A 6,951-nucleotide genomic window follows, 5' to 3' on the forward strand; every position below is an offset into this window, starting at 1 on the left:
TATCTTTCTAAATGTCCTTCTAACTCAGCTCTGCTGCCATGGTGAATGCTGAGGTGTGTGTGTGTTTGGGGGGGATCAGTGTTTTCATTATTAATTATGTCTTTAAAAAACTCTTATAAGTAAATTTGTTATTTCATTTTATGGTTCATGAGTGTTTCAGTGCTTTCCAATTCTAAGCCTGAACCAAAACATTTGATGTTAGGATTGAATAAGATGACCTTGTGGTTGAAATAAAGGGGTAATGCAGAAGACCTTTAGGTAATTGAATGACCAGTTAGAGGAATTTGGTACCTTTGGTACTTTGAGGCTGCCAATGGGGAACTCTTTCAAAGGAAGAAATGGGACCCCCACTGACACTGTAGGATTTGCCCGATGGATGGGTGCTTAAGGGTGGACAAGAGTAAGAGTATTGAAAGTAGTTCTTGCTGAGGCTTTTACAAAGGCTAGATTGCCAGGATAAAGAAAATGAAAATATTTGAAATGAAAATCTTTGCACATTCAGTAATTGGAGACAGATATGGATCTGTTTTTGTTTTTTAAGAATGGTGCTTTGAAGGCAGAGGGGCAGTTTATGGACTTGGTAACAGTACAGGGCAGGGCTGATGAAGGCAGGGACTATTTACAGGCTCTGGCCCACAGGTGGTTTTGCTTAAGAATGTGTTGAATCCCACTGAGCTTGGGGCTCTAAGGAAAGAGAATAGGAAGAAGAGTGAGGATGAGAATTGGGAATAGGCTTCTTTGGGAAGAGATCTTTAAGCTTAAGAAGGGGTGGGGAGTACCCTGTTAAAGCCCTTTAGGGTAACTTCTCTAAAGTCAGAAGGTGGGTAGGCTTTCACCACCAAGGAACTTGGGTGGCTATATTAGAGATTTAAACGGCAAGCTGTCAGAACAATATATGACACACTAGTGGGAATTCCAACAAAACTCCAGCTAATGAGCTCCCTGTTGGTTGAGCCCTTAATGCTTCAGGTGACAAGAAGGCAATGCCAGTGATTCAGACCCTAATCTTTGAGACCAGAGGTGTCGAACTCAGGGCCTTTGGGCTGCATCTAGCAGGCAAAACTCTCTAGAATAGCCTGAATGAGTTTAAAATATAATTAGGAAATGATTAACAAAATAAATAAAAATGCAATAAAATGTCATGTTAATTTAGAGTTTTCTAAGTCAATCTGCAGCCTGTAGGAATCCATTTCTATTTGGAGTTTGACATCACAGTCCCAGGCTGACCTGAGGATGGCCTCTTCCCCTCCATGAAGGGAAACCATTCCAAACTCTATGAAACCTATGACTCCTACCCAAACAGTGTATTATAAATTTAATATTAAAATTAATACAGCCAGTTTAGCTTGTTTTGCAACTACTTGTGTTTAATGAATTTCAGCATAAAATATAACTTTTAAGTCATTCCTTATTATTCTTACTTTATCAATTCCTATTCACTTTTCTCCTGTGGTCATGGTAGATATGGTTTTATTTTTTTTCTCCCACTTTGCATTATTTGAGATCCTAGCAGTCTAGGATCATAGATGTAGAGTTAGAAAAGCTTTTACACATCCATGGTGCAATGGGAAAAGCATGATGGATCTGGAGTCAGTGGACATGGTACCTGTGTGGCTCACCTTGAGCATTTAACTTCCCTGGGTCTGTTTTCTCATTTGTAAAGTGAGGGAGTCATACTAGATGACTAGGATCTCTCTGATCCTATATTCTTATCAAACCTCAATTTACAGATGAAAAAAGTTAGAAATAAAGAATTTTGACTTGCTCAAGGTCACAGCAAAACAAAAATCTAGGTCCTTTGACTCCAAAGCCCCCATTACCTTTCCCTTTATATTTCCAGGATCCCTCATTCTTGTTGATTTCAGTTGCATTGCATTATTTGGTCATTATGCTATGTTTTCTTATTGCTAGATGTTTAAGTACTTCCAGCTTTCTAAAAAATTACAGATTATGCGACTCTAAAAATCTTTGAACAGTTATTAAAATGAAAAAAGTGAATTTTCTTGGTATGTTGTCAACAATGGCATTATTAGGTCAAAAGTAATGATTATTTTTGTCATGTTTACTGCTAGATTGCTGTCCAAAAATTTCTTAGTAATCTAGTTTGTTTCAATACATTTTTACCAGTTTAATGGATGAGTAGTTTTAATCTCTTTGATCAATGAGGTTGAACATTTTTCCAAGTGATTATTAACATTTCATTTCTTCTTCTGAAAATTCACATATTTTGACCCTTTATTGTGGACTGGGTATTCTGACCCCTTAATTCTACATAAAGCCTATAGAGAGGAAATAACTTGCACACTGTCAATACAAACTGCTATTAAGTGGGGAAGTCACCCTAACCAGTCTCCTGACTCTTCCATATAGTACCACAAGTGATGGATGAGCTGTGCTGACTTCTTCCTCACATAGCCCTGTTTGGGTGGGCTGGCTTCAAGCCTTTATGAAGGCATCAGGCATGTTCTCACAGCACCACTGTGGCATTGCTTCCCTAACCTTCAATTGCACTTAAAGGGTGGGGTCCCCAGAGGGTTGGCTGATAGTACTTTGAAGATTCATGGGGTAACTGAGCTACTGGGGTTTCTAGTATTGGTGCTTATGAGCTAGTACTGGTGTGTTCCCAAACAACAATGAGGAAACAAGATTTACTGAAGATTCACGAAGAACAGTTAGTATAAAACATTCACCTCTTTCCTAGCATCCATATCCTTGGAAGAATGGGCTCAAATGTAAGGCACAATAGGTAGTAAGGCACATATGTCAAGAGTTCTGTGTGGCTAAGAGGCACCTCCTTACTCCTAGTCCTGGAAATCCTTCATAGAGTCCTCATGAAATTCCTAGCTTTGTCTGGCAGGTGACCCGATAAAACTAAGGCTGCTGTTGGGTTGGCTTGGGCTACTCTATTGCAGCTAACACTTTTTCCCCAACTTCTGCCCAGATGCCAGAGGGACACCACCAGCTGTGACCCAGCTGCTGCGCTGGCTTCTCACTGGGCTCAGTTGCTCCTGGGCCAGGCTGCTCAGCTGCTACCCTATAATTTCTAAAGACATTTTAATGCCCAGTGTTGCTTCATGGACTCATCCTTCTGAAACTTGCTACTCTGTCACTTCCTGACTCCTATCGCTACCGTTTCTGGCTCCAAAAACTCTGTTCCTATTTGCTTGTGGAACCTCTGATGGACCTTTGTGTATCTCAGATTCACTAGGTTGTCTAGGCACTCCTATCTCAGAATATTCCTTCACGTGAGATCAGCAAAAAAGAATAAGCCAAAAAACCAGATTCCATGTGCTCAGCGACCAGATGTGGGAATTTGTCCAGTTAGCCTTTGATCCCTGGCAGCTCAAAGCAGGCCCTCCCCCCACTGGAAACTGCCAAGGAGGGAGATAGGTGAGTCACCCCTTGTGAGTGCACCCTCTGTTTCAGCTCAGCAACTCCCGAGTCATCAGTTCTGGCTCTGCAGCCAATCAGAAAACTGGCATTACACAGCACCAGCTCTTCTTCCTTAAAGTTTCCATGTAGTTATAGTGGAAGCAGGCCCTTGCCTGTATCTATAGGTGACGTTAGGCCAGTTTATCCCTATTATATTTAACCTTTTGAAAACTGTTAGGAGCCTGTGGCTACCATGCTAGTCTTCTGCTCTCTTTCCCTAATCCTGTCCTGCTTGTCTATTTTTTTTTCTAAACCTGCCGCTATTTGCTTTTGAGAATGAAGCTAGCTCTCTGTTGTATAGCAGGGATTTAGTGAACTAACTACTCAGTTATTAAACAGATTTCTAGAGAGAGAAGCTGGAAGGCTGTGGGGAGGAGGGGAACTCTGAGGAGAAGCTGAGAGTTTACTAATTAGATGCTGCTGAGAGATCCAGAGGCCAGTAACTGCAGACTAGCAGGGCCGGAATTTCTGGGTTATGCAAAAGGAAGAGGGCTGGGGCAGAAAAGACTCTTCACTGAGGCTTTAAGTGCCGGGTAGGTGGCTGCCTCACAAAGGGTGTCTTCATCCTTGACTGTAATCTGGTTTGCGTTTTGGACCCCTCTAGGCTTAAGGATTCTTCTTCCAAAAAAAGGAACCATTCTTTTGCTCCCTCTTACCTCCATGCCACAATTTACTGCCTGAAACTATATCCTCAGGTAACACTTGCCACTGACCAAGCTAAAGTTGAAGCTAGGAGACCTTGAAGGGTGGAATGTTTTTCATTAGCACTGATGAGGCTAGATGTTACCTTCAAACTCTATCTTCAGAGACACCTTTCCACACCCTCTGGGTATTTTCCTCTCATCTCTCACTCATATTAAAAAGAAAATAAAGCACACCAACTAAACCAAAGACCTCAAGTTGGCCATCTCAGAATGCAGCTGTGTCTCTTACTGACGGCTATTGATCAAATCCATTCCTGAAAATGTTTGGGAATAAAGTTTTTATAAATCAAATATTAACAAATGTCATTTAAGATATGTATTCACGGGAAAAGTGTATGGCTCTGCTTGTGACATACAGATTGCATTTAAGAATACTGCAACCCTCCCCCTCTTTCAGTGCATATTTAAAGGAGAAATGATTATATTTAATATTTTGTTAAACTGTGGCATTTCTTTTAAAAAATCCTCGATGTGGAAGCACCACACATATATAAAGTATAATTGGTATTGGGGGATAGAACTAATACACACCTCACAGCCTGTAACTTCAGCTTTCACCACATGTAGTTGTGTTTTGAGGACAAGATTTATCCACCCTGTAATAGACTTGAATCCTTAGTAACAAGTGATGCTGTTGTAGTGGTTCTATGAACTCTAGAGACTTTGCCCAGGAGCAGATGGAGGCCCATCTGCCAACATACGTAATGGAATCTTTCCTTCAGGGCAAAGGTAATGAATGGTAAACATGTCATAAGACATTTATTTCTGTAACATCTCCTCCTGTACCAAATGTTACTGGAAAACCATTAAAAATTACACAAGAGAGGTTGTGTGATAACTTTTATTGCCCACCAGTTTCTTCCAAGGTGGGTGGGTATATTCACAAAATGAACTATCTTCAAACATCTAGGGGTTTTAGGGTCTTGTAAGTTCAGTAGGAGTCAAGAGCCTGATGTGGCAGCTAAGAACAAAAGCCCAAAATTAATGTGTTACATACCTGTATTGAGAGGCAGTGTCTAGGGCTAGGAAGGTGGTAATTCTATAGTATTTGGCCCTTGTTATCCCACATCTGGAGTATCATGTTCAGTTCTGGACACAACATTTTAGGAAAGACTTTTGACAAAAAAGTATTTTGGGGGTTGGGGTGGAGGAGAATGGGATGGCCAGGATAATGAGGGGACTGAAAATCATGAGATCTGGGAATGTTTAGCTGGAACAAGAGAAGACCTACAGATTGATAAATGTCTTCAAAATTTTAGGGGCTGTCGTGGAATTTAACAAGTATTTATTAAATACCTACTGTTATCTCAGGCACTGTGTTAGGTGCTGGGGATACAAGGTTAGATTCTATTGGGAGATGTGTGTGTGTACACATATACACACATATGTGTACTTTATATGTATCTCTAGGTGTGTATGTCCTGAGCTCCAGGCCTGAGACTCATCTGTGAGAGCTGGGATAAGAAGTCTCACTCAGATCTTATGTGGGATATATATATATATCTTTATATCACAAAGAATAAATCAATAAATCCAAGGTAATATGTGGGATAAAGCATTAGTAACTAGGGGGCTCAGGAAAGGCCTTATAAAAATTAGAGCTTTAGTTGAACTTTATAGCAAATTAGGAATTTTAAGAGACATGGATGACAGCTTAGGCAAAGGCATGAAGATGCAAGATGGAGCATTATAGTTGAGAAACAGGAAAACCAGTTTTAGAATAAATCAGAAGGAGTAATATATAAAAAGACTGGAAATGTACATTGGAGGAAGATTTTGAAAAATAAACAGTCTATCTCAATTAGAGCAGTGACTGAGTAGAGTGATATTTTGGAGGAAGAATTGACGAGACCTGGCAGTAGATTGGATATGCAGCATGAAGGTCAGTGGGTAATTGAAGGTGTCTCTGAGGAAGCAAACTCATGTGACTGGAAGGATAATGGTTTCCTCAGCAGAAATGAAGTTTCTTAAAGGGGTAGGTTTGGTGGAAAGATGATGAATTGTTTTAAAGTTTGAGAAGCCTATAGGACAGCCGATTCAAAATGTCTAAAAGCCAGTGAGAGAGAGAGAGAGCAAGCACTTCAGGAGTATAAGCACAGTTGGGGACATGATAACAGTGATGATCTAGCAAAAGAGACTGAGAAGGAAATTGTTAGATAGGAGAGCCAAGAGAAGAACAGTGTCATGAAAACCCAAAGAAGAGAGAGACTATGCAGGAGGAGAAGGTGATTAATGGTGTAAAATGCTACAGAGAGGTGAACAGAGATGAGGCTGTTGGATTTAGCAGTTAGATCCTTGGTAACTGGAGAGAACCATTTCAGTTGAGTGAAGGTCAGATTGCCAAGAGTTGATAAGTGAGTAAGAGTAGAGGAAGGGCATAGGATGGTCAAATGGCTTGGTCAGGATCTGGGAAACTTGTTTGTAGACATCAGAGAAAGTAGAGCCAGTGGAACGGAGAAATAAAAAATTAAAGTGCTAGGGGATGGAATCAAGGGTGAGAAAAATAGAAAAGGATTGGCGTTACTGAGAAGGGCCTCACAGAGATTGGAGTAAAGAACTGGGATTTCAAGGGATTTTGAAATATAGAGAATGTAAAAGTATTTCAGTGTTCACCTACAAAAGAACTATATGAATACAAATACAAAACAATATTTACAGGAATAGAGATTAGATTTAGTATCATAGATTTAGAGCTGCAAACGAACCTTAGAAATCTTTTACTAGAACCCTCCCTCATTTTATAGATGATGAAGATAAAGTTCAGAAACTTTAATTGTGACTTATTTGAACCCAGGTCCTTCAATTCCAAAACCAG

The sequence above is a fragment of the Phascolarctos cinereus genome, unplaced genomic scaffold (genome assembly GCF_003287225.1).
Source record: "Phascolarctos cinereus isolate Bilbo 61053 unplaced genomic scaffold, phaCin_HiC Scaffold_5;HRSCAF=322, whole genome shotgun sequence".
NCBI lineage: Eukaryota > Metazoa > Chordata > Mammalia > Diprotodontia > Phascolarctidae > Phascolarctos > Phascolarctos cinereus.